Raw genomic sequence first — 25,570 nt, forward strand, 5'->3', positions numbered from 1 at the left:
CGTGTGCAAAAGGAGCGTGGGATGGAGGGCAAGCGCCTGGGCAGCAGCTGCGGGACACCCCCCAGCCTACCTCCCGCCCCCCTGCTTTCGCGTGCGCATGCGCAGGCGAAAGCCAGAGCTGCCAGCCTGCTTCCCCGCTTCCATTACCAGAGCATGGGAAGGAGGGGAAGCGCCTTTGTAGCAGCAGCCGTGGGACCCCCCAGCCTGCCTCCCGCCCGAGCAGCAAGCGGGGATCGGGGGCAGGGGGGGTTGGGGCTGACCCAGAGCTGCCAGTCGGCCCTCTTCCCCGCGTCACACCAATCAGGGAGGGGGATTACTTATTTATTTTTTAAAAAAAATTGGCGCGAGAAGGGGAATCTTAGAGCCGCAGCACGGCTCGCCAGCGGCTTAAATCCAGTCGCCACGGGCGAATAGTTATCATTAATTGTCGAACACTGATATATATATATATATATATATATATATATATATATATATATATATAATTAATAAAGAATATCACTTATGAGCACATTCACATGTCTTAGACAGGTCTGCAACCCTGCCTTTCAAGCAAGGGATTCTGGGAAATGACATGAAAATGAGCACACAATGTGTCACCTTATGCCTGAAATCCATATATATGGAACCCATATAAGTAAATGCTCTGCTGTTCACACAGCTTTTAAGCACAGCATGTGATTAGCTGCAAAGCCATTTTATATATATATATATAGATGTAAATAAAACTGTATGCTCATCTGCATGTCTTAGGCAGGTCTGCAACCCCAAGAAAAAAAATGGGTGTATATAGCGCTAAAAAATCTAGTACAGTGACTACGATAATATAATGTGATAGTGCAAAAAATAATAATAATAATAATATATGATAATAAACTTAGGCTGCCAGGTGACACCAACTCCAAGACAGGTTGGAAAAACAACACAAATAATAAACAATACAGACCGGCGCCAATTAGTCCAGGGTGAAAATAATGTCCAGCACTGAAAGAGTCTTAGAATAGCAGATAGGTGCAGGAGTATCTTCACAGCTTGTCTTCAATAATTGGACTCCATAAACATGTGCCTGGGAGAAAAAATAAACAAAGAGAACATATCATAGTGCAGTATGCAAACAACCAAACATGCAAGACAAACAGGACGAGACAAACACTACATAAAACAGGCAAGGCTGACTAATCCTACAATTAAGTATTTATTAACACAATTAAAATGATGAGGTAGCACACGTGGGATCCGGTGGGTAAAACCGGAATCCTACTTACAGGACTGCCACAGGACATAAGCAGGGGTGCAAGGATAGATGGTAACCGGCAGCAGCTCCGTTTTCTCAGTCTGTAGACCTCCAGGGATTTCTTCCTCTCCGTGACCGGAAGCACGTCATTTTAATTGTGTTAATAAATACTTAATTGTAGGATTAGTCAGCCTTGCCTGTTTTATGTAGTGTTTGTCTCGTCCTGTTTGTCTTGCATGTTTGGTTGTTTGCATACTGCACTATGATATGTTCTCTTTGTCTGTTTTTTCTCCCAGGCACATGTTCATGGAGTCCAATTATTGAAGACAAGCTGTGAAGATACTCCTGCAGCTATCTGCTATTCTAAGACTCTTTCAGTGCTGGACATTATTTTCACCCAGGTCTGCAACCTCGCCTTTCACCATTGTCACCCAGCACACAGCACTTCCACTGCAGCAAGGGATTCTGGAAAATGACATGCAAATGAGCACACAGTGCCACTTTTTGCTTCAAAAGCCATTTTTAACATGGTTCCCTATAGGCTAAAGCTTGCTGCATGGTCACAGCCTTGAGCACAGCCAGGGTTAAGGTGCATAGCCAGAAAACCCACCACAGGCAGCTGGTTTTTTTAAAAAGTTTTATTAACGATTCACTTAATTACAACCAGTAATAAACAGAAAATATCACTATACATTCCTTAAATTGCCCCCAAAAAAACAAAAAACAAAAAAAAAACACCACAATACCTAAGCATGAATTACTTCCCAAGTCCTACACTAAGCTTTTCGTACATTCTCCAAAACATAGATTAACTTTTCAGAAGGGGGGAAGAAAAAAAAAAACATAACTTTACGAAAAAACCCTATAACCAAAACATCATACAAAGATAAGAACGATATACTTCAAGATTCTTTCATTTATAAAAAAAAAAATCCTTTCTCTAGTCTCAAGTGATGCGATCATCTGTTTTAATTTTACCTCCATACGTTCCAAACCTCTCTTATTTTCCTCTATCTGGACTCCAGACCTCACACTTTTTTCATACCCGTCCCTTGCCTCTTTCACGTCTCAATATCTCCGCCCAAATCCCCTCGCAAGTCGATTGTGCAAATCCTCTACCTTTGTAAGCCCTAACTCATCCTTTCCCTGGGTGCTCCTCCCCTTACTATCTCCCGCAGAATTTTCCTCTTTTGCCTGTACAATCCCTTTTTTGCCTGCCTTTTCTTCACTTTCGTTCCCACTTACTCCACTTACACTTAGCAATTTTAGTTCCCTCCACGCTTATCTGACATTTTTGTGAGGACAAGCTGTCATTCTCACTTTTCCCTCCTTTCTACTGTTTTAGCTTTAGTACCCTCCACGCTTATCTGTTTTTTTTTGTGGGGACGAGCTATTGCTCTCGCTACTCTACTTCTCCCTCACCTCTCCCCTAGCCTCTTTTATTTTAACCCACTGCGCATGCTCCTTTTTTAGTTCTTCATATTGCTCTTTTGTCAGCTGTTTTCTTTGGTACATCATTTTTTCTAATCTTTCTATTATCTGTTCCTCACTACTCCCCCCATGCTTCTTCCGAAAAATACCAACCCAAAATAAAACATCTCCCACTGCGTCCTCAAAATGTTCCATTTTCTCTTTTAGAGTTACTTTCCCTGATACTTTTCCAACTTTACCCTCTACACCTTTCTCTCTAGGCTCCACTTTACTCTGGCTATCCTTATCTTCCTTTGTTTCTATCCCTTGCAGATTTTTATGCTTTTGAGCTTTTTTCCCTTCTATTTCCATTTCCTCCTCCCAGACATCTTGGGGACCTTCCCTCACCCTCTGTGCATCTTGAATCTCCATACTTTCCGCCCAGCTAGGTTCCACCACACTCAATAACCGTATTTTCCCCTCCCCCGCAACTTTCTGATGGACGGCTCCCGTCTCCCTCCCTCCCCCCACCTTTGGTTTCTGGGCCAAGGAGTCCAGGAAGAGATCTTCCTCTTTTTACTCCAAGATATCGCTTGTAGAACCCGCCAAAGTTTCTTCAATTTCTTCTCCTGAAGTTTCTCCTTGTAGAAACTCAGGGGTTTCCTCCACTTCTGAGATCCCCCTCCTGTAAGTCCATCCTTCCCTCTTCCGTCTGTCCCTACCCAAAGATCAGTCCAACAAACTCTGCGGTATCTCCAGGCTCACTACCCCTTGCCCCTTGGGCGTAAGATTTCCTTTTTGTGCACTGCCGTGCAAAATGTCCACGTTCCCCACACAAGTCGCACTTTTTTGGGACTCGACAAGCCATTGCTGTGTGTCCTTCTTCTCCGCAATTGCGGCATACAGTCCCAACTTTGTCACTCTACTCCTTGGTATGTCCATTTTTGTGACAATTCCTGCAATAAACCGGCTGGCCAGGGTAGTTTAAGAAGCCCCGTTCCCCACCAATGGAAAAACTTGCAGGCGGTTGCATTACTCCTCCTCCTCGTTCTGGGTCAGGCTTAAAACGCACCCAAAAACGCCGTTTTCCATTAAAAAAGCCATAAGCGTTTCTTAACATTCCTCCTCCCCTTACCAGAGAACAATATCTCCTCAGGAAACACACAATGTCTTCCTTCTGTACAAAAGGGTTATACATATGTACAATAAGCGGCTTGTCCTCCAGCATAAAGCTCGGGGCCAAGCTGATTCCCAACAGCCTTGGATCCTCTTTCCTCTCACGGCACATTTCATAGATGTTCCAGCAATCCGCATCTGTATTCAGGGTCAGGTCATAAATGCCCTGCCTCGGGAAGTCTTGGAGGCAGTACACCTTCGTCTTGTCCAGCTCCAGCATCTCTCCAAGGACTTTCTCCACCACATGTTGCAGTCTCATGCGGTCTCTCTCGGCTTCCTCGACCAGGAACCGGACTATATTCCTCATCCTACCGAAAGCCATCGTCCGCCTTAAATAAGCTCAGGTGCGGCACCCTAATTGCAGCAGGTGGGTTAAGCCCTTTCGGGCGACCCCACCAGGCAAAGGCGCCGGCCCCTCACTTACGCATCTGCTCGCTCAGAACCGCTCGCTCAGGATCACTCCTCTCAGCTCGAGATGGTGTGCCCCCCCAAAAGCAGCAGGAGTATTTAGTCCCCGAAGGGACGATGACTCAAGGCCAAGGGGACACAGTCTCAGCTACACAGCTTTTTTTTTTTTTTTTTTAACTTATCATCCTACAACAAGGCTTTGCGTACAAAACGTTTAACCTTACATCTAATTATTTCTTCTATTCCAGTAACTTCCCTAACTGAAGCTCGATATTATATGTAATACATTTATTTTTTATTCTACGTACTTCCTCTCTACCCAACCCTGTCTTGGTAAGCTGTGTCTTTAGCCATTCTAGTTTATGCTTGTCCATCACGTTGCCTGCCCACATGTTTATTCTATTTATCTCTTGTATTACATACCCCTCCCTCTCCTCCCTCTCCTCCCTCTCCATGCTTATCTGACTTTTTTGTGAGGACGATCTATTACTCTCACTACTCTCTTTCTCCCTCACCTCTCCCCTAGCCTCTTTTATTTTAACCCACTGTACATGCTCCTTTTTAATTCTTCATATTGCTCTTTTGTCAGCTGTTTTCTTTGGTACATCAATTTTTCCAATCTTTCTATTATCTGTTCATCACTACTCCCCCCATGCTGCTTCCGGAAAATACCCACCCAAAACAGAACATCCCCCACTGCGTTCTCAAAATGTTCCATTTTCTTTTTTAGGGTTACCTTCCCTGATACTTTTCCAATTTTACCCTCTACACCCTTCTCTCTAGGCTCCACTTTACTCTGGCTATCCTTATCATCCTTTGTTTCTATCCCTTGCGAAGACTCGTTTTCGCTTCCACTAACAAACCCTTTACACTTACTCTTTCCCTCTCTGCCTTTTCCACTCGCACCATCAGGGCCTGCCTTCTCCTCAGTTTCTTGCGCTTCCCTATCTAACTTCTTATTTTCCTCTTTTCCTTTACTCACGGTCTGTTCCTCTTCCCCACTCCCGTCAATACTGGACAAATCCAGCGCACAAAACTTTGACTTCATCACCCTATCTTGCCGTAGCTCACTCTTCCCCTCCCCTTCAACTGTACAAACATCATTGTCACTTTGTAAACTACGTTTTTGCGCCCCTTTCTTGGGTCCAGTCGTGTCCATTATTTCCACTTCCACCTCCCCCTCTATTGGACCACTCTCTACCATTTCTTCCCTTCTTAAATCCTCCTCATACATTGCTGTTATAGCCGGATCAAGCCCTCCCTCTTGGGAACTCTCCATCTCACAAATTCCCTGACCCTCCACTGTCTCTTCCTCTTCTTCTAGCACAATGCCCCCTTTTGCTGCCTGGGCATATGTCCTATTTGTGCACTGCCTTGCCAAGTGTCCTTCCTCTCCGCATAGATGGCATCTCTTAGGGACTCCACAGTTGGCTGCAGTATGTCCCTCTTTCCTACAATTACGGCACACAATTCCCGTTTTCGTGCAACCCTCCTTAGTATGTCCATAAGTGTGGCAATGCCTGCAATATAGAGGCTGTCCCGGGTAAAACAAAAAACCTCTGTCCCCTCTGATATTGAACATGGCCGGTGGGTGTGTCACTCCTCCTGCACATGATGGATCCCGTCTGAACCGTACCCAGAAACGTCTCTTCCCGTTGAACATGCAATACGGGTTTTTAAGTTCTTCACCTCCTCTGATCATTTCACAATACCGTTTCAAAAAAGTCACAATCTCCTCTTTCCTTGCATACGGATTGTACATGTGAATTACAAGTGGTCTCTCCTCCAGCATAAAACTTGGAATTACCTTGATGCCATGTAAGATCGGGTCACCAGACTTCTCCTTGCACTTTTCAAAAGTGCACCAAACATCCGCTTCTTGATGACAGGTCAGGTCATAAATCCCCTGTACAGGGAAATCCTGAAGGCAGAAGATCCTCTCTGCATCCAGACCAATCAATTGCTTCAGCACCTTCTCCACTATCCACTGCAGGTTCACTCGACATCTCTCGGTCTCCTCGATCAGGAACCGGATGGAATTGCGCATTCCAGCTTGCAACGTCATCTCCGCTCTCCCAAGCTCAGGTGCGGCACCCCAAAAGAAGCAAGGGACTTTAGCCAGTAAAGGCGATGTCCCAGGGCAAAGGTGCCGGCCCCTCACTTCCGCATCTGCTCGCTCAGAACCGCTCGCTCAGGATCACTCCTCTCAGCTCGAGATGGCGTGCCCCCCCAAAAGCAGCAGGAGTCTTTAGTCCCCAAAGGGACGATGACTCAAGGCCAAGGGGACACAGTCTCAGCTACACAGCTGTATTGACCTTAATGGGTCTCATCAGTGTGGGGTTGGTTAACTGGGTATGCAAAGAAGCTAAAGGATGGGGTTTACCATACTGAGTTAAGTTATGGTGAGTAAAAAAAGTGACAAAAACCCTCCACAGCAAAGAAAATATGCAAATATGTAAATACAACTGTATGCTCATCTGCATGTATTAGGCAGGTCTGCAACGCCGCCTTTCACCATTATCACCCAGCACACAGCACTTCCACTGCAAAAAGGGATTCTGGAAAATGACATGCAAATGAGCACACAGTGCCACTTTTTGCTTCAAAAACCATTTTTAACATGGTTCCAAGCCCAGCCAGGGTTAAGGTGCATAGCCAGAAAACCAACCCCAAGACAGCTTTTTTTTAAAAAAAAAATTTTTACCCTCCCAAGAGGGTTGGGGGGGTACCCTCCCCTCTCGTTCATCAGATCCCAATCCACTTCAGTGGTTCGGGTGCATGCCCTTGGACTGTCCAACCGAAGTCAGAGCCGCCCTCGGAACGGGTTCCCTGAAGATTTCAGCCCAAAAGCCTAGGTCTCCAGGGACATTGATGCCTTCCTCCGTTAGGATTCAGGACATCCGTCTCTTCCTCCCTGTGGCCCGAGGCCCGCAAGGGAGTTCGCGTCATCTCCCCTCTTTCGAGGGTTGTTCGGGTGCACCCCAGCCCCGAAGGGCTGGTTGTTCAAATGCCATCCCCCCTTAGCCCAAAGGCTCAGGGGTTCTGTGGTCCAGGGCCTGGACACCACCTCTCAACGAGCTAGAGGGCCAAATGCTTGCCACAGACCTTTCCTACTGAAGCCCCAGATAGGATGGTACTGCATTTGGTCATAGCTGTGCAGGCCGAGAGGAGCATTACCCACACCGCTGTTTCGACTTTAATGGGTCTCATCAGTGTGGGGTTGGTTAACTGGGTATGCAAAGAAGCTAAAGGATGGGGTTTACCATACTGAGTTAAGTTATGGTGAGTAAAAAAAGTGACAAAAACCCTCCACAGCAAAGCAAGTATGCAAATGTAAATACAACTGTATGCTCATCTGCATGTATTAGGCAGGTCTGCAACCCCGCCTTTCACCATTATCACCCAGCACTTCCACTGCAAAAAGGGATTCTGGAAAATGACATGCAAATGAGCACACTTTTTGCTTCAAAAACCTTTTTAACATGGTTCCCTATAGGCTATATATAAATATATATATATGTATATATATATATATATTTAAAAAAAATGAATATATAATATATATATTAATATATAAGAATTTTATTGTTGCTATTACATTGCGAGCACCAATAACTCCAAAATGTTTTTAGCACTGTCAAACACCCTCAGCCCTTTATGCAATTTATATGTAAGAGAGATATGTATATATATATATATATAGAGGGCTGATGTATATATATATATATATATATATATATATATATATATATATATATATAAATCAGCCCTTTAAGAAAGTCGCTCTTTGGTGACGAAACGCATCAGGGACAACGTCATTACGTCACTACGACGCTATGCATGCGCACGAGGGGCCGCTTCAAGCGCAGAACACTACTGTGGCCATTCGAATGTAGGAGGAAGTCTCTGAGATCTCCAACAGACGGATTTTTAATTCAAAAGGCACCTTGGTTACCTGCATACAGCTACATCATTCCCACAGCCCTGAGGGAGCTTCAATTTGTGGACATCTGATGCAGTAATACTGGATGGTGGTGAATTATTCACAACTGCCTTTATTGATTTTACTCTTGTGAGTGCATTCCTTTCCCCCCCTTCCCCTCCCCCTTCCCCTCCCCCTTTTACCATTAAATGTACTATTTTTCACTATGGAGCGTGCGCTCTCTCTTCTTTTTTTCCACATACACTGGCGACCAACTTTATTCTTACTTGGCTAGCTCCACGAATTTCAGAAGATCCCGGTGATGTGCGGTTTTGTGTCGTTTTCTCCCGGGGTATATAGCGTTATTTTCGCGGCTGTGATTTAAGCATTTTATTCCCGCTGGCTGCAATACTGCAATGCCGTGTAAAAACGCATGGGGGCGTTTGCGAGCTGTTGTCTTTAAAGCCGTCCCCTATAACCCCTAACATACAGTACTGTACATTTCTATTTATAGTGTAGATGTGCAGGGGGTCTCCGGAGCTGAACCGCGTTGGTTTCAGGTCGGGGGACCCCCTGCTCCCCGAGATACAGCACCCTTTATGAGGTGCCGGTATCGCTCTGCGTTTAAAGGTCCCGATCACGTGACCGCGACCTGTAAACCAAGCAGAGGAATACCGGCACCCCCTAAAGGGGCCTGTATCTCAGGGAGCAGGGGGTCCCCAGACCTAAAACCACAGCGGTTCTGCTCCAGAGACCCTCTGCACATCTACAGTATGAAAAAAAACATATATATATAAACACTCGTTCCTTACCTTAGCGGCTATGTGCTATGGTAACGAAGAAGCATTTCTGTATTTTAATAATATTGTACAGTGAGCAGGGGGTTCACTGAGCCAGAAATTAATGCTCAGGGGACCCCCTGCTCCTGCACAATTTTATTAAAAATACAGAAATGCTGCTTCATTACCATAGCGTATAGCCGCTAAGGCAATGAAGGGGTTAACTCACCGTGCCCGCTTTATTGTGGGTAGCGGGGGTGGGTGAAGGGGGTATTTGGTCCTTGGTGTGAGTTTAGGACTTGCGGGGGGGTTGCGGGTGCACTTAACCCCTTCACGGCCGTAGCAGTTAATACCGCTACGGTCATGAAGGGGTTAAGCCCTCCCGCTACCCCCCCGCAAGCCCTAAACAACCAGCGTTGGGGCTAATACCCCCTTCACCCACTCCCGCTACCCACAATAAAAAAAAATCACACACAGCAGCCGCCCAAAAAAATAAATAAATAAATCTAAATAAATAAATAAATAAATGACTATAAATAAATACATTTGAAATACATTTTTATTCATAGTGTAGATGTGCAGGGGGTCTCCGGAGCTGAACCGCGTTGGTTTCAGGTCGGGGGACCCCCTGCTCCCCGACATACAGCCCCCTTTATGAGGTGCCGGTATCCCTCTGCGTTTAAAGGTCCCGATCACGTGACCGCGACCTGTAAACCAAGCAGAGGGATACCGGCACCCCCTAAAGGGGCCTGTATCTCGGGGAGCAGTGGGTCCCCGGACCTAAAACCACAGCGGTTCTGCTCCGGAGACCCTCTGCACATGTACAGTATAAATAAAACACATATATAAATAAAGAATCGTTCTTTGCCTTAGCGGCTATGTGCTATGGTAATGAAGCAGCATTTCTGTATGTTAATAATATTGTACAGTGAGCAGGGGGTTCCCTGAGCCAGAAATGAATGCTCAGGGAACCCCCTGCTCCTGCACAATTTTATTAAAAATACAGAAATGCTGCTTCATTACCATAGCGTATAGCCGCTAAGGCAATGAAGGGTTAAGGCAGAATAAACAATAAATACATTACAAACATATTTTTAATGTGTGTTTTAAACCTCGCTGCCTTCACTGTAATCTATGTAAAAAACCCTCCCCCTATTGTGTGTTTTAAACCTCCCTGTCTTCACTGTAATCTATGTAAAAAATACCTCCCCCTATTGTGTGTGAAGCTTCCCTGCCTTCACTGTAATCTATGTAAAAAACCCTCCCCCTATTGTGTCTGCTAAACTTCCCTGCTTTGACTAATCTGTGTAAGCCCCCCTCCCCCTATTGTGTCAGTTAAATCTGCCTGGCCTGTGTTTTCTGTGAGAGCAGTGTACTGTATGTAAATGTGGGGAGGGGGATCCCGTGTAAATAACCACACCCACACCCACTACCCACTACCCACCTGCACATGGCCCCTCCGCTGCTGCAAAAAAGAGACAAAAATTAAAACATACAAAGTAATATCCCCTAACCCCTTAATCACCATAGCGGTTATTAACCGCTACAGTCATTAAGGGGTTAACCCACCCTCACCCACCACTCGGGATGCCTACATACCCTCCCACACTAACCCCCCCCCCCCGTGAGGCCTAACCACCCAGTACCCACAAGGGAGGCCTACCCACATACCGTTGGGGAAACACCCCCCCCCCACCCCCAGTACCCACAATAAAACAGTACAGTGACCCACAATAAACAGCATTATATTTATTAAATACATTACCCACCCCCTGTGCCCCCCCATAAATACAAGATTTATCCTTTTACATACAGGGTTCATAACGCAGCCCCACGCGAGTCCCCGGTGGGCTGGCGGGGCACCTGACAGACCTACAGTTTACCAGCAGCCCTTTTTACACATGTTCTGGAGGCCTGCTGGTGGATCCCGCCAGCACCATGGCCCCCAGGTGGTCTCCTTGGGTCACCGTGGGCCACAATTGGGTCCCCACAGTAGGCCCGCGGATGTCTGGGAGCCCCGGGTCAGACCCACAGGTGTCTGCGGGGCCTCGGGTGGTTCCCTCGGGGGTCTGGGGAACTTACGGGTGCTCACTACGGGTCCGCGGTGCCCCCACAGAAGTGGGACCACACATCATCATCCCCGCACCTACGGGTCGGCGGTGCCCCCACAGAAGTGGGACCACACATCGTCATCCCCGCAGACTATGGGTCCGCGGTGCCCCCACAGAAGTGGGACCACACATCATCATCCCCCCATGTGTCACCCGTGGAACCACCAGCCTGATACCCTTGGGATACCCGAGGATACCCGCAGGTGGTCTCCAGAGGTCCCACGCAGAACCACGGAACCAGCCCTGAATGTAAAAAAAATAAACCTGGCCTATACATTCAATACATACACCCTCCCCCCCAACACCTACAGTACAATAATGTGCAAAATAACTATTATCCAGATATGGATAATAGATTAATTGCCCATTATTAAAAACATTAACTAGCATATTCAAATAAATAAAGTACTACTGACCTCATCAATACGAAGTGTCCGTCGCCAGCAACATCCTTGTCTTGCCCACAACATACATAGCAAATACAAAGCCAATACATTGCACGTACATTCAGATATCAATTAACCCCTTAAACACCTTATCAGATAATAACCGCAAAGGTGATTAAGGGGTTAAGCCACACTGGCCTGAAACCCACCCTTCACCCATGAATTTGTACAGTGGCTTCATCATCTCTTCCCTACGCGTTTCTTCACACTAAGTGACTTCATCAGGGTTCCCCTGATGAAATCACTTAGTGTGAAGAAACGCGTAGGGAAGAGCGTTTTTTAGCTGCTGTCACACTGTGTTCACCATTCATTCTATTCCCCTGCCCACTGTACCACGGACTGCCTCTGGTATTGCTTAGAGACTTCTCCGATCAGCCCCTGCATTGCGGGGTCACGGACCACAATCCTCACATCCGGATTGCACTCACAGTGAGGATGACTTCCGGGTCACCATGTGGAGACCTTTCCTGTATCCCCTGCTGGATGTCGGTTCGGAGGAGCTGATATTACATAGACTGAGAGAAGGCACGCAATACAGGCACATCGTGGGCGTTTGGCGAATGAGTATACTCAATAGATGCTTTTATTTATCCTTTGTTTGTGAGTTCGCATTTGTTGGTTCATTTATTTTTATTAAATTGTATTTTTTCATGCTGCACTAGGATCGGGCGCTTTCTTTTCTTGTTGTTCACAGATTTCTTGGAGTTCGTTGGTTCCTGTGGAGAGCAGCCAGATCCTAGCATGGACCCTCAGTTTGGTTGATTTATATTTTTTATACATTTTTTCAATTTTTGTATTTTTCATATTTTTTATATATTTTTACTTTTTTATATATCAGTATCATTTTTGTATTTTTTCATTCATCATCCATTCCATATTGTTCAGGAGGGATTCATTAGTGTAGCAGTTTAAATCACCCACATTTGTCATTTATTATAATTGTTTGTTCACTGGCATATATGTATACTTTTATTTAAGCAGCTTTTTAACATTGGCACTTAGCCTTCATTTTAACATATTGTATGTAATTTTATAGTGTGAGTCAATCAGTCAATATATTGTGTTGCTCTCTTCTTATCAGTCACCCCTAATATATCCATTTTATATACCTCTATTGGTATTAGTGAGTTTACACCTGAGGAGCGCAGTCTATTTTTTGTTTGTAATATATATATATATATATATATATATATATATATATATATATATATATATATATACACAGTATATACACACACGATGAACCAATATACAAATAAATGTAGAAGGGTTATCAAAACCATACTGTCCTACAACCAAACACTTCTCCATACAGACACTACATTAAAATCAATTTCCTTTAATAATCCTAACTGATCTCACAATCTATATCATCACAAACCAAAGAAAAGCCAATGAAACACCTCACATTCCAATATAAATGATGCATAAAATCTATGCACCATATACATTCTGCAAATGAATCAACCAAGTAAACAAAAATCAATTAGCAATCATTATTTACATCCCTAAACAATTCACACTCCATCCCGAACAATGAAACAATTAACTAATTCATGCCTGTTGCAGAACAATTTAGCCTGTGAAAAAATATAAGTACCAACCAAAATACAACCTTTAAAACCAAGGCTATCGCTGACCTCCCTCAAACACACAATACAATACCAAGGAATACATCTATCTAATTTTAAAATACTTTAAACTCACAATAATGCATAGCAGCATAGACAAATTAATTTAAAACACATCAAATCAAGCTTTTAAAACAACATCATTTCTTACCCTGTATGTATATATCTCTCTAGACATATATACATACATACATACAATGGCAAGAAATGATATACCACAAAAAAAAAAAAATAAACATGTTAAAAAACCTTTTGAAAAAATTAACAAGTTAAATAAAATACATTTCTTTAGTTCACTTACCATTACTTGCCCCCACCGACTCCCGTTGTGCAGCTTACTCACGAACCAATCCACGATCAGGAACCCATAAAATAATAAACCATAAAAAAATAAACATTAAGTTAAAAATCCAAATCAATCCACGGGTCTTCTATTTGTAATCCATCTTCATCTGTATTCTTCTTTCTTCTATCTCCTTCCAGCGGGGCGGGGCGGGGTCTTCTCCCCATCTGCGGCCATGCCCTGGTCTTCTTTCTTCTCCGGAGGTCCTTCCTCCGCGGCGTCTGGCTTCAAAATGAGACGACATAGGCTTTTAAAGGCCTATGACGTCACATTTTTCGTCATGGTTCCCACGGTCCTGATTGTGCCGTGAAAACCATGTGTTTTGGCCGACAAAAAAAAATGATGACGTCACTTAAAGGCAATGAAAGCACAGCCAATCAGAATGGCTTTGCTTCAATTGCCTTTAAGATGTCGTCATTAAAAGACACATGGCCATCCACACATGGTACGGTAGCCAATCAGAGCGTGGGAACTCCACCCCTACTCTGATTGGCTCTGGTATACCATGTGACAGAGGCTTGGGGGAGAAAGGATGTGACGTCAATGAAAACCTGTCACATGGTACGGTAGCCAATCAGCCCTTTGAGAAAGTTACCGGTCAGGTGACGAAACGCGTCAGGGTACTGAGAGCGCGATTACGTCATCACGACGACGACGCGCACGCGCAGAAGCCTACACCAAGCGCGGGAATACAATCGGCGGCCATTGGAAGTGAGAGCTGGAGTTTGGACTATACACAGACAGCGAACGGAGCCTTATACATCTGGTTCCTGGTGATCGTGTCTGGCAGCCCTGAGGGAGTCCACGGAGACGTGTTCCAGTATCCAGAACCGGATGGTGGTGATATATTCACAAACTGCCTTTTAACTATTTGCATCCTGTGAGTGCGATTCCTACCCCCCCACCCCCCACCCCCTTCCCCCTTTTTATAAATTTTATGCAATATTATGCAATGGGGCGTGCGCTCTCTCTCTTTTTCTGTCTATATATATATATATATATATATATATACTATATATATATATATATATATATATATATATATATATATATATATATATATATATATCTCTGTATATATATACAGTATATATATATATATATATATATATATATATATATATGTATATATATATATATATATATATAGTTGCATGATGAAGCCACTGTACAAATTCATGGGTGAAGGGTGGGTTTCGGGCCAGTGTGGCTTAACCCCTTAATCACCTTTGCGGTTATTATCTGATAAGGTGTTTAAGGGGTTAATTGATATCTGAATGTACTTGCAATGTATTGGCTTTGTATTTGCTATGTATGTTGTGGGCAAGACAAGGATGTTGCTGGCGACGGACACTTCGTATTGATGAGGTCAGTAGTACTTTATTTATTTGAATATGCTAGTTAATGTTTTTAATAATGGGCAATTAATCTATTATCCATATCTGGATAATAGTTATTTTGCACATTATTGTACTGTAGGTGTTGGGGGGGGGGGGGGTGTATGTATTGAATGTATAGGCCAGGTTTATTTTTTTTACATTCAGGGTTGGTTCCGTGGTTCTGCGTGTGACCTCTGGAGACAACCTGCGGGTATCCTCGGGTATCCCAAGGGTATCAGGCTGGTGGTTCCACGGGTGACACATGGGGGGATGATGATGTGTGGTCCCACTTCTGTGGGGGGACCGCGGACCCGTAGTCTGCGGGGATGACGATGTGTGGTCCCACTTCTGTGGGGGCACCGCCGACCCGTAGGTGCGGGGATGATGATGTGTGGTCCCACTTCTGTGGGGGCACCGCGGACCCGTAGTGAGCACCCGTGAGTTCCCCAGACCCCCGAGGGAACCACCCGAGGCCCCTCAGACACTTGTGGGTCTGACCCGGGGCTCCCAGACATCCGCTGGCCTACCGTGGGGACCCAATTGTGGCCCACGGTGACCCAAGGAGACCACCTGGGGGCCATGGTGCTGGCGGGATCCACCAGCAGGCCTCCAGAACCTGTGTAAAAAGGGCTGCTGGTAAACTGTAGGTCTGTCAGGTGCCCCGCCAGCCCACCGGGGACTCGCGTGGGGCTGCGTTATGAACCCTGTATGTAAAAGGATAAATCTTGTATTTATGGGGGGGGCACAGGGGGTGGGTAATGTATTTAATAAATATAATGCTGTTTATTGTGGGTCACTGTACTGTTTTTATTGTGGGTACTGGGGGTGGGGGGGGTTCCCCAACGGTATGTGGGTAGGCCTCCCTTGTGGGTACTGGGTGGTTAGGCCTCACGGGTGGGGGTTAGTGTGGGAGGGTATGTAGGCATCCCGAATGGTGGGTGAGGGTGGGTTAACCCCTTAATGACTGTAGCGGTTAATAACCGCTATGGTGATTAAGGGGTTAGGGGACATTACTTTGTATGTTTTAATTTTTGTCTCTTTTTTGCAGCAGTGGAGGGGCCATGTGCAGGTGGATAGTGGGTAGTGGGTGTGGGTGTGGTTATTTACACAGGATCCCCCTCCCCACATTTACATACAGTACACTGCACTCACAGAAAACACAGGCCAGGCAGATTTAACTGACACAATAGGGGGAGGGGGGCTTACACAGATTAGTCAAAGCAGGGAAGTTTAGCAGACACAATAGGGGGAGGGGTTTTTACATAGATTACAGTGAAGGCAGGGAAGCTTCACACACAAAAGGGGGAGGGTTTTTTACATAGATTACAGTGAAGGCAGGGAAGTTTAAAACACACAATAGGGGGAGGGTTTTTTACATAGATTACAGTGAAGGCAGCGAGGTTTAAAACACACATTAAAAATATGTATGTAATGTATTTATTGTTTATTCTGCCTTAACCCTTCATTGCCTTAGCGGCTATACGCTATGGTAATGAAGCAGCATTTCTGTATTTTTAATAAAATTGTGCAGGAGCAGGGGTTTCCCTGAGCATTAATTTCTGGCTCAGGGAACCCCCTGCTCACTGTACAATATTATTAAAATACAGAAATGCTGCTTCATTACCATAGCACATAGCCGCTAAGGTAAAGAACGATTCTTTATTTATATATGTGTTTTATTTATACTGTACATGTGCAGAGGGTCTCCGGAGCAGAACCGCTGTGGTTTTAGGTCCGGGGACCCCCTGCTCCCCGAGATACAGGCCCCTTTAGGGGGTGCCGGTATCCCTCTGCTTGGTTTACAGGTCGCGGTCACGTGATCGGGACCTTTAAACGCAGAGGGATACCGGCACCTCATAAAGGGGGCTGTATCTCGGGGAGCAGGGGGTCCCCCGACCTGAAACCAACGCGGTTCAGCTCCAGAGACCCCCTGCACATCTACACTATAAATAAAAATGTATTTCAAATGTATTTATTTATAGTCATTTATTTATTTAGATTTATTTATTTATTTTTTGGGCGGCTGCTGTGTGTGATTTTTTTTATTGTGGGTAGCGGGAGTGGGTGAAGTGGGTATTAGCCCCAACGCTGGTTGTTTAGGGCTTGCGGGGGGTAGCGGGAGGGCTTAACCCCTTCATGACCGTAGCGGTATTAACTGCTACGGCCGTGAAGGGGTTAAGTGCACCCGCAACCCACCCGCAAGTCCTAAACTCACACCAAGGGCCAAATACCCCCTTCACCCACCCCCGCTACCCACAATAAAACGGGCACAGTGAGTTAACCCCTTCATTGCCTTAGCGGCTATATTTTTAACATTTGAATGATCACATGATAAAGTCACATGAACATTCACCGAAGTACATTTGGGGTGCACATCACAATAAACATTTTTACTTTTCTAACATTGCTATAGTGAAAACCAAGGTGAAAAAAAAAATTAAAAGTGAATAAAATATTAAAACACGTTGAGCAGATGGTTTAGACCCAAACAAGACTAATCTTATACTGCACAAGATCACTCACTGCCTGAACTGTAAGCGTTAATCGCTAGATGTACCTCCTGCCTGATTGTATTAATGACAGGTTCAGAACAGTTAGCAAATTATACTCATATATATATTCAGCAGAGAGGAATGTCAACAGACACAAATTGTGTAAGGCACTGTATATTACTGCATCCACAGATCATGAAAGCAAGCAGAATCGTTTAACATTGAATTGCCAATTCTTAATGGGATTCCCTTAGTCTAAGGCTATCATATGAACGCTACTTGCTTGCAAGTAGCAGAGCTCCAACATCGCTCTCAACAAGTACTGGGAGTCCCTATAACTAGTGACAGTAGTAATGTGATAACAGTGAAACAGAGAATCAATATCATAGTAATCTGTGATATAGGCTAATTTGCCGAGTGGATGGGGGATTCCCTGTTACTAAACTGTCATATGAACGTTGCTTGCTTCCAAACAACACAGCTCCAACATCACTGTCAATAATTACTGGGAGTCCCTGAGGCTAGTGTCAGATGGTTGTTAGCAGTACTAAATTAACATCAGTGCATGATACTTAGCTAGATGCCTCTTGTCCTCTGCTCATGCTGGGACACAGAATTGCCAAAGCTGCCGATACACTCCTACTGCTGCATCCTGCTCAGGATCAGTTGCTCAACGTGGTGTGACGTCACCACGCCACGGTGCCCACGCCCTACGCGTTTCTCTCCAGGCGGAGCTTCGTCAGCGGCTATACGGTATGGTAATGAAGCAGCATTTCTGTATTTTTAATAATATTGTGCAGGAGCAGGGGGTCCCCTGAGCATTAATTTCTGGCTCGGGGAACCCCCTGCTCACTGTACAATATTATTAAAATACAGAAATGCTGCTTTGTTACCATAGCACATAGCCGCTAAGGTAAGGAACGAGTGTTTATTTATATATGTGTTTTATTTATACTGTACATGTGCAGAGGGTCTCCGGAGCAGAACCGCTGTGGTTTTAGGTCCGGGGACCCCCTGCTCCCCGAGATACAGGCCCCTTTAGGGGGTGCCGGTATCCCTCTGCTTTGTTTACATGTCGCGGTCACGTGATAGGGACCTTTAAATGCAGAGAGATACCGGCACCTCATAAAGGGGGCTGTATCTCGGGGAGCAGGGGGTCCCCCGACCTGAAACCAATGCGGTTCAGCTCCGGAGACCCCCTGCACATCTACACTATGAATAAAAATGTATTTTAAATAATTTTTAATGTGCCGATGATTGCGCAGAGAGAGCAGCGGTTCTCTCTCTGCTGCAAACACATCTCGCCCCCACCGGCCTACAGTATCATTGATGTGCATATACAGTACTGTATGTGTACAGTACTGTATGTTAGGGGTTATAGGGGTTGTTGTTATACAGTATATATATATGTATATATATATATACTGCATTACAATTCATGAATTTATGCCATCTGGCGGATACGCGAAGCATTGCAGTCTAGTAAATCCTGAACCATTATTAATTAACACATCAACCACACGTCAGCCGGGCATGCGCCTGGCTGGGAAGGCAAATGGAGCCCGGCATGCTCCGGGTGAACAGTGTGGCATTCCAGGAACATGCCAGGTACAAGCCGGTGATTAGTAAGAATAAAGTCTGCCGCAGCAGTATATATTGTGACATAGTCCAAAGATGTTATGCAGCTTTCTGCCCCGTTTTAGGTCAGAAAGTGCAGGAAGTGTGCAAAATGATACATTCCACAGCTTCACATAAACTCAGGCTGGTGGATGGAAAATCCAGACCACAGATTACAATGTGTCTAGTTCTCCCTCACCTGCTATCCTAATCACTAGCACAGGTATTTAGAGCAGAGAGGTTTGCATTTCAGTCTCTCTTCTTAGAGCCTGGGGGCTGGGGGTGTCGCTGCTCCCCTGCATCCAGTTCAGGGTGGACGGCCCCTTCAAGTATCACAGTACCAGAGGATTTGGCTGGACACTTGGGACCGAGTTCCCACCACGAACAGATAAGACAAACAAACATTTATTGCTGTATCTAAAAGACTGTATGCTGTATCTAGTGAGAGGGCATTGTTTTAAACTGGGGAACCAGGTTAGTTGGCCCAGCAGCAGTTAGAGAGGCTGATTCTGCTGTGTAGTTAGATCCCTGAATAGGATAGGATTTTGTTCATTTGATTTGGTTTGGTTCTTAAAAATGACACTGTGTGAAATGCTATAACACTGATATGAGTAAACCACTGAAGGTTAATGTCTGAGTGCCTCATGCCTGCACATGTTAAAGCTGCAGTCCCTTATTTGGATGAAAATAAAGCAGGCAGAAGCCTGAGTTAAGCAACGTAATACTTTGCATGATCCTGCTTATTGTATAATTAACCCTAGAAGACTGTGTCGGGAAGAACCCAGACAGACGTCAGCGCTACAAAAGAGGGGTGTTTGTCACTATATATATATATATATATATATATATATATATATATATATATATATATATAAATATATATGTCGCTGTTGATCGCCTCTTCTCCCTCTACCACTTGCCCTCTTGAACCCATTCCCTCCCATCTCCTAAAACAAATTGCTCCTTGTAACAGGGGAGTTATCCCTGTTCAGGTAATGTGCCTCTAATCCAGCAGTGTGGTGGTTAACTGCTGGTAGACAATTAACAAACACCACCTGCCTGATTAGATGGCTCAGAAAAGCCTGTCTTTTGAGACAGGAAGAAAGACTCCTTAGCTCACACCTGAGCTGAACTTAGAGACACTTGTCTTGAGCCCTGCCAGAAGAAACAGCAGAGCTGCTTTCAAGACACAGGGGAAACTTCTAAACCTGAATGATGACAAACCCTGAAGAAAAGGTAGCAACCAGGGACAGAGACGATTTTCCCTCCAAACCACAAGGAACAGATAAGAATTTCATTTATGAGACTTTATATATCTGCTTATTTCATGCTACTGCTGCGGCACAGTTTATTCGAGCATTTGCCCGTTCTGTGCCGCAGCAGTAGCCTGGCGCGCGCCCGAGTGTGACGGGCGCACGCCGAAGCAGCGGAAGAGCGCCCTCCGATCGGGGCGCTCTCCCTACCGCTGCCGGGTCCGCCGGGTCCCCCGGAACCCCCTGCCGCTGTCCCGCGATCGCGGGACACCAGGGCTCCCTCGGGGAGCCCCTGGACACGCGTGCAGGGGGCGCACGCTCCCGATGACGCGTGACCGCGCGTCTATGACGCGCGGCACGCCGAGGGGCGGCCACTAGCAAGCCGGGAGATTTCCCGGCTTGCGGTACCGACCACACTTCAATAAAGTGTGTCGGTAGTGTATATGTTTGGGGCTGGGAGAAATGCTTATCTAAGGGAGTTGTGAACTGCATAGTATTTCACTAGAAATACTCCCAAGTGAATAGAAGCTTTGTTTACCCCTTGTTTGGATGGTTTCCTGATGTTAACGAAAAGGCGCAATAAAAGCCTTATTTAATTTCACTATAATCAGTCTCCCCTGCATACCTCTGTGAGCGTCCACCTACATATGGTGTCAGAAGTGGGATGAGAGGTGGTCTTTGAAGTTAGAAAGGACCGGAGATTTGTTCTGTGAATTTTTTTTATGCTTTTTGCCTACAAACAGTCTGAGCAACTTAAAAAAAAAAAAAATCTCATGCAGCAGAGATCAGAGCTAAAGTGATACACACCACTGCACTGAAACTTACAAAACCACAGATGGACTCTTTTCCCCAATCCCAAGAGGAGAGAGAGAAAGACTGCTGAAGCAGGTAAAACCTTATTTGCCTATCACAATAAAGTGTAATATGGTCATTGAAATAGGGGGTTTGCCTTCCAGCCATAGTCAGGGTTCAAGAAGTGAGTTAGCCCTTGATAGTCGTTTGTTATTTTCAAATGTTTAGCTGAAGCATTGAATACAGATGGTGACCCATGAGCGGTACTGATTCTGCAAGTAAAGGATGCCACACCGCATAGGACTACCAGTTGTGAATGGAGTATAGGCAGAGAAATGTGAAAATTGATGCAAGACTGTGCTGAAGCAGGGGAATTTTCAGTAAACAAGTGCTGAGGGTAAAATTGCCTACTAGAAAAAAGGAATTGCTGAACTATGTAAAAGGTATCCCAAAGTGTGAAGAGTGAATGTCATAATACCCAAAGTTGAGACTGAACTCAAACAGAAAATCACATTATTTGGCTGAAGTAGAGAGATTGGACCTAGCAAGTAAATAGTGTAAAGCAAACAGAAGTTTTTACTTAGCAACTGCACATCTTGTATACCTGATAAGAGAAAATGCATGCACAGTACTGCTGATATTGTAAAACTTACCCAAGAAAGAAAAAGTCTACAGAGATGCCTGTGAGAGCTACGACCTCTACAAGCAAAATATGCCCACCTGTAGAACTACCACAATTGGGGGTTCTAGCAAATACAGTGGCAACAGCTGCAATAGTGCCTCCTGAGGTCAGGAAGAAAATTACACCTGATAGTCTAAAAATGGAGGACAAGATGCAGCGTTCCTGTAATGAACCCTACCCCACGGAAGAGTGGCCCTTCCAGTACAATAAAGAGGAAGACATCTCTTACGGGGAACCCGAACCGAGTCACACCCACAAAACACCCCAAGAATGGTGGGGGTGCCTGAACTCGGCACGAACCGAAAAGACCGCTCCCTTTGATGACGAATATGATCAGCAGGAGAAAGAGCGGGAGCAGTGGATCACCGAATATTTTCATCAGCTATTACAGTTGCAAGAAAAGCCGGGTGGATCCAGTGACGCTGCTAAAATTTCAAATGAAGATGGAGACCCCAGTATCCCTGAAGGGATGGTGTCATCCAAATCAAAAAGGCGGAAAAAGAAAAAGAAAAGCGGTTCTTCACTTACCGTGGAAGGAACAGACACGTCCGCAGATCCTGTGGAGGAAAAGGGGGGCCGAGTTGCCCTGCAGCCTATAGAAAATGGAAAATTTGTCCCGCGGTTAACCGAATATCCAGAGGGCCCAAGGCAGAAGTCGTGTACCCCAAAGAAGTGTCTGTCCGGTGCAAACAGTGAGGAACCCTCAACCAACCATCCCAGGGAAGCGGAGCCGGAACCAGTGAGTGTCGATCCCTTGACCAGCCCTGAGGATGACCTGAAAAATGCCAGGCGTGACGGTGATATACTCCGTGAACAATTGAAACAAAAGAAAGATGGTTACGTGGAGCTACTGAAAGATAACGTGAAGCTATAGGAACATGTGCTCGCAATGTACTCTGCAGCCAGGACAGAATTGGACGATCTCAAGACGGAGCTAGATACTGCAAATGCTACTATTTCCGCCATGGATGAAAAGCAGAGCCAATCTGATAAAATGATGACTAAGCTGAAGCGGAAGTATGAGGAGGCACTGAAGCAGATGACAGTCTTTCAGCAAGAGGTTCACACTCTTTGCGTAGAGCTGAATGCCTCACAACAGGAGGTCAACAATGTCCGGACAGAGGTGGACGTATCTCAGAAAGAGTTTCAGACACTCCGCAGAGCACTGGATGCCTCACATCATGAGACCAACAGCTGCCGCACAGATTTGGAAGTTTCCAGAAAGGAAGTACACAGTCTCACTGAGGAGCTGGACATATCTAAAGAAACTATTGTCAATCTTGATACAGATCTCAAAGTCTCTCAGAAGGAGCTTCAGCCCCTCAACCTAGAGAAGGAAGTCTCACGCCAGGAGACTGTCATTCTCAAAGCCGATGTGCGTAAATGGAAGGAGGACTGCAAAGAGGCCCTGAATAATACAGAGACTGAAAAAGGAGAACATTCAAGATTAAAAAGAGAAAACTTAAAACTGAAAGAAGAAAATTTTCAGTTGACAGACGAAGTCAAGGAAAAGAATGAAAAGCTACACGAGCTTAAGGAAATAAATAGACTTTTGGAAGGTGAGAAGTTTGAAGCAGAGCACCGACTGTAGAACCAACTGCAAGGTCTGCGTACGCACCTCGAGAAGGCCGAGGAGAAGCAACGAACTCTGCAGGAAGAAAATCTGCAGGCTGTTAAAGAAATTCAAGTGCTGCAGGAACGTCTGATGACCCAGTATGTCCCCGCAAAGCAGCATGAGAAACTGAAGGCTACCCTGAGCATCACCAAAGCATCGCTAGAGGCCAAGCTTAGAACCCAGGTGATCCGGCACAAAAGGGAGCACAAGAAGGTCCAGAAACTAAAACAAGTAACTGTGGCCCGAGCAAAGAAATTCATAGTGCTTCACAATGCAATAAAAATGTGGAGGCAAGCTCAGAGAAAGCAAAGCGTGCAGATAAATTCCCTGAGAAGAGACTTGCAAGACGCACTCAAAAAACAGGGATCTCTCGAGGATGAGATTACAGTCCTACAAGGACAAGTATTGACCCTGACTAAGCGTCAGTATCCCACAGCCTCAAAAACCCATGAAGACAAGGGTACAGTGAGAGCTGTGAATACCGCTCATCTGAAAAACAAGGTTGCAAAATTTGAACTACCTAAACAAGCAGTAGCAAAACCTTCAGCCACCCAACAGGCAACAAAAGAAGGTACACGTGCTGAATCAAAACCAGAAGAATCCTTAGCTGATGAAGCTGAAAAGATCGGACATTCTCTGGAAGTGGGTGTGGAATTGCAACTAACACCAAAGAAGCTGAACTAGCAACCCCATTGAGTGGGAAAAGGGCAGAGAGACAGCTTCAAGAGCGGAAAACTCAAAGGGCTGTTTTGAAACGCTCTGCATCTGCTGCCATACAGTCTGCCTACAATAAGACGTGCAGCCGACGTGAGGGAAATCTCATGACAGCGCACGTAGCAAAAAGACTATACTTAGGAAAAGTCCTCCTCGAGCGACTGAGGAGTGCTGATCTCAAGCACCTTCAGGAGGAGACACAAATAAACTGGAGAAAGGGCTCCAATCCAAGCAGGACTGAGGGTTCTCTTCCTCCATCCACTCTCATTCAAGTCACAGAGATATCTAGAATGAGAGTGGAAGGATGGGCTTTGGCCGTGGCAAGCCCGAGCTTCCCACAAATAGGGGAGGTATGTAACAGGGGAGTTATCCCTGTTCAGGTAATGTGCCTCTAATCCAGCAGTGTGGTGGTTAACTGCTGGTAGTCAATTAACAAACACCACCTGCCTGATTCGATGGATCAGAAAAGCCTGTCTTTTGAGACAGGAAGAGAGACTCCTTAGCTCACAACTGAGCTGAACTTGGAGACACTTGTCTTGAGCCCTGCCAGAAGAAACAGCAGAGCTGCTTTCAAGACACAGGGGAAACTTCTAAACCTGAATGATGACAAACCCTGAAGAAAAGGTAGCAACCAGGGACAGAGAAGATTTTCCATCCAAACCACAAGGAACAGATAAGACTTTCATTTATGAGACTTTATATATCTGCTTATTTCCTGCTACTGCACCGACACACTTTATTCAAGCAAATACCCAGTATGTACCTGGCAGATACCTGGAATGCGCCGCTCCTCACCTCTGACAAGCCCCGTTGCGTTTGCCTTCCCAGCCTGGGTTCATGCCTGGCTGACGGGCGGCTGATCTGTTAAATGTTAATGATTAGGATTTAATAGGCTGCAATGCTTCGCGTGTCTACCAGATGGCATAAATTCATGAATTGTAATGCAGTATATATATATATACTGTGCAGTATTGCAGCCAGCGGGAATAAAATGCTTCAATCCCTGCTTGGAAAATACCTCAATGCACTCGGGCAGAAAACAGTCACAAACCTCAATACACCCGGGTATACCCGAATTCGTGGGACTAGCCGAGCTCGAATAAAGTGTGTCGCCAGTGTATATGTTTGGGGCTGGGAGACATGCTTATCTAAGGGAGTTGTGAACTGAGTGAATAGAAGCTTTGTTTACCCCTTGTTTGGATGGTTTCCTGATGTTAAGGAAAAGGCGCAATAAAAGGCTTATTTAATTTCACTATAATCAGTCTCCCTTGCATACCTCTGTGAGTGTCCGCCTACACTCCTACTATAATCCCTACGCTCACACACATTTTTAACTCCTCCATCCTCCTTCAAACATGCAACAGTCATACCATTATTCAAAAACAGCAAGCTTGACCCTACCTGTCTTTCTAACTATCGACCTGTCTCCCTCCTGCCTGTTGCCTCTAAACTCCTTGAACGTCTTATATTCTCTCGCTTGCTCCATTTTCTCAACACCTATTCTCTCCTAGACCCTCTACAATCTGGCTTCCGCACTGCTCACTCCATGGAAACAGCCCTCACTAA

General features: G+C 45.3%; 2 protein-coding genes across 3 annotated transcripts in view; both read left to right on the forward strand.

The window, feature by feature from the left end:
- Nucleotides 1-25,570, forward strand: part of LOC142464336 (uncharacterized) — an 898,100-nt gene that overhangs the window by 255,751 nt on the left and 616,779 nt on the right. The window lies entirely within an intron of this gene.
- LOC142464299 (uncharacterized) overlaps nucleotides 1-25,570 on the forward strand; it is a 397,523-nt gene that overhangs the window by 251,410 nt on the left and 120,543 nt on the right.

Source organism: Ascaphus truei, chromosome 12 (assembly GCF_040206685.1).
Source record: "Ascaphus truei isolate aAscTru1 chromosome 12, aAscTru1.hap1, whole genome shotgun sequence".
In the NCBI taxonomy this organism is placed as follows: domain Eukaryota; kingdom Metazoa; phylum Chordata; class Amphibia; order Anura; family Ascaphidae; genus Ascaphus; species Ascaphus truei.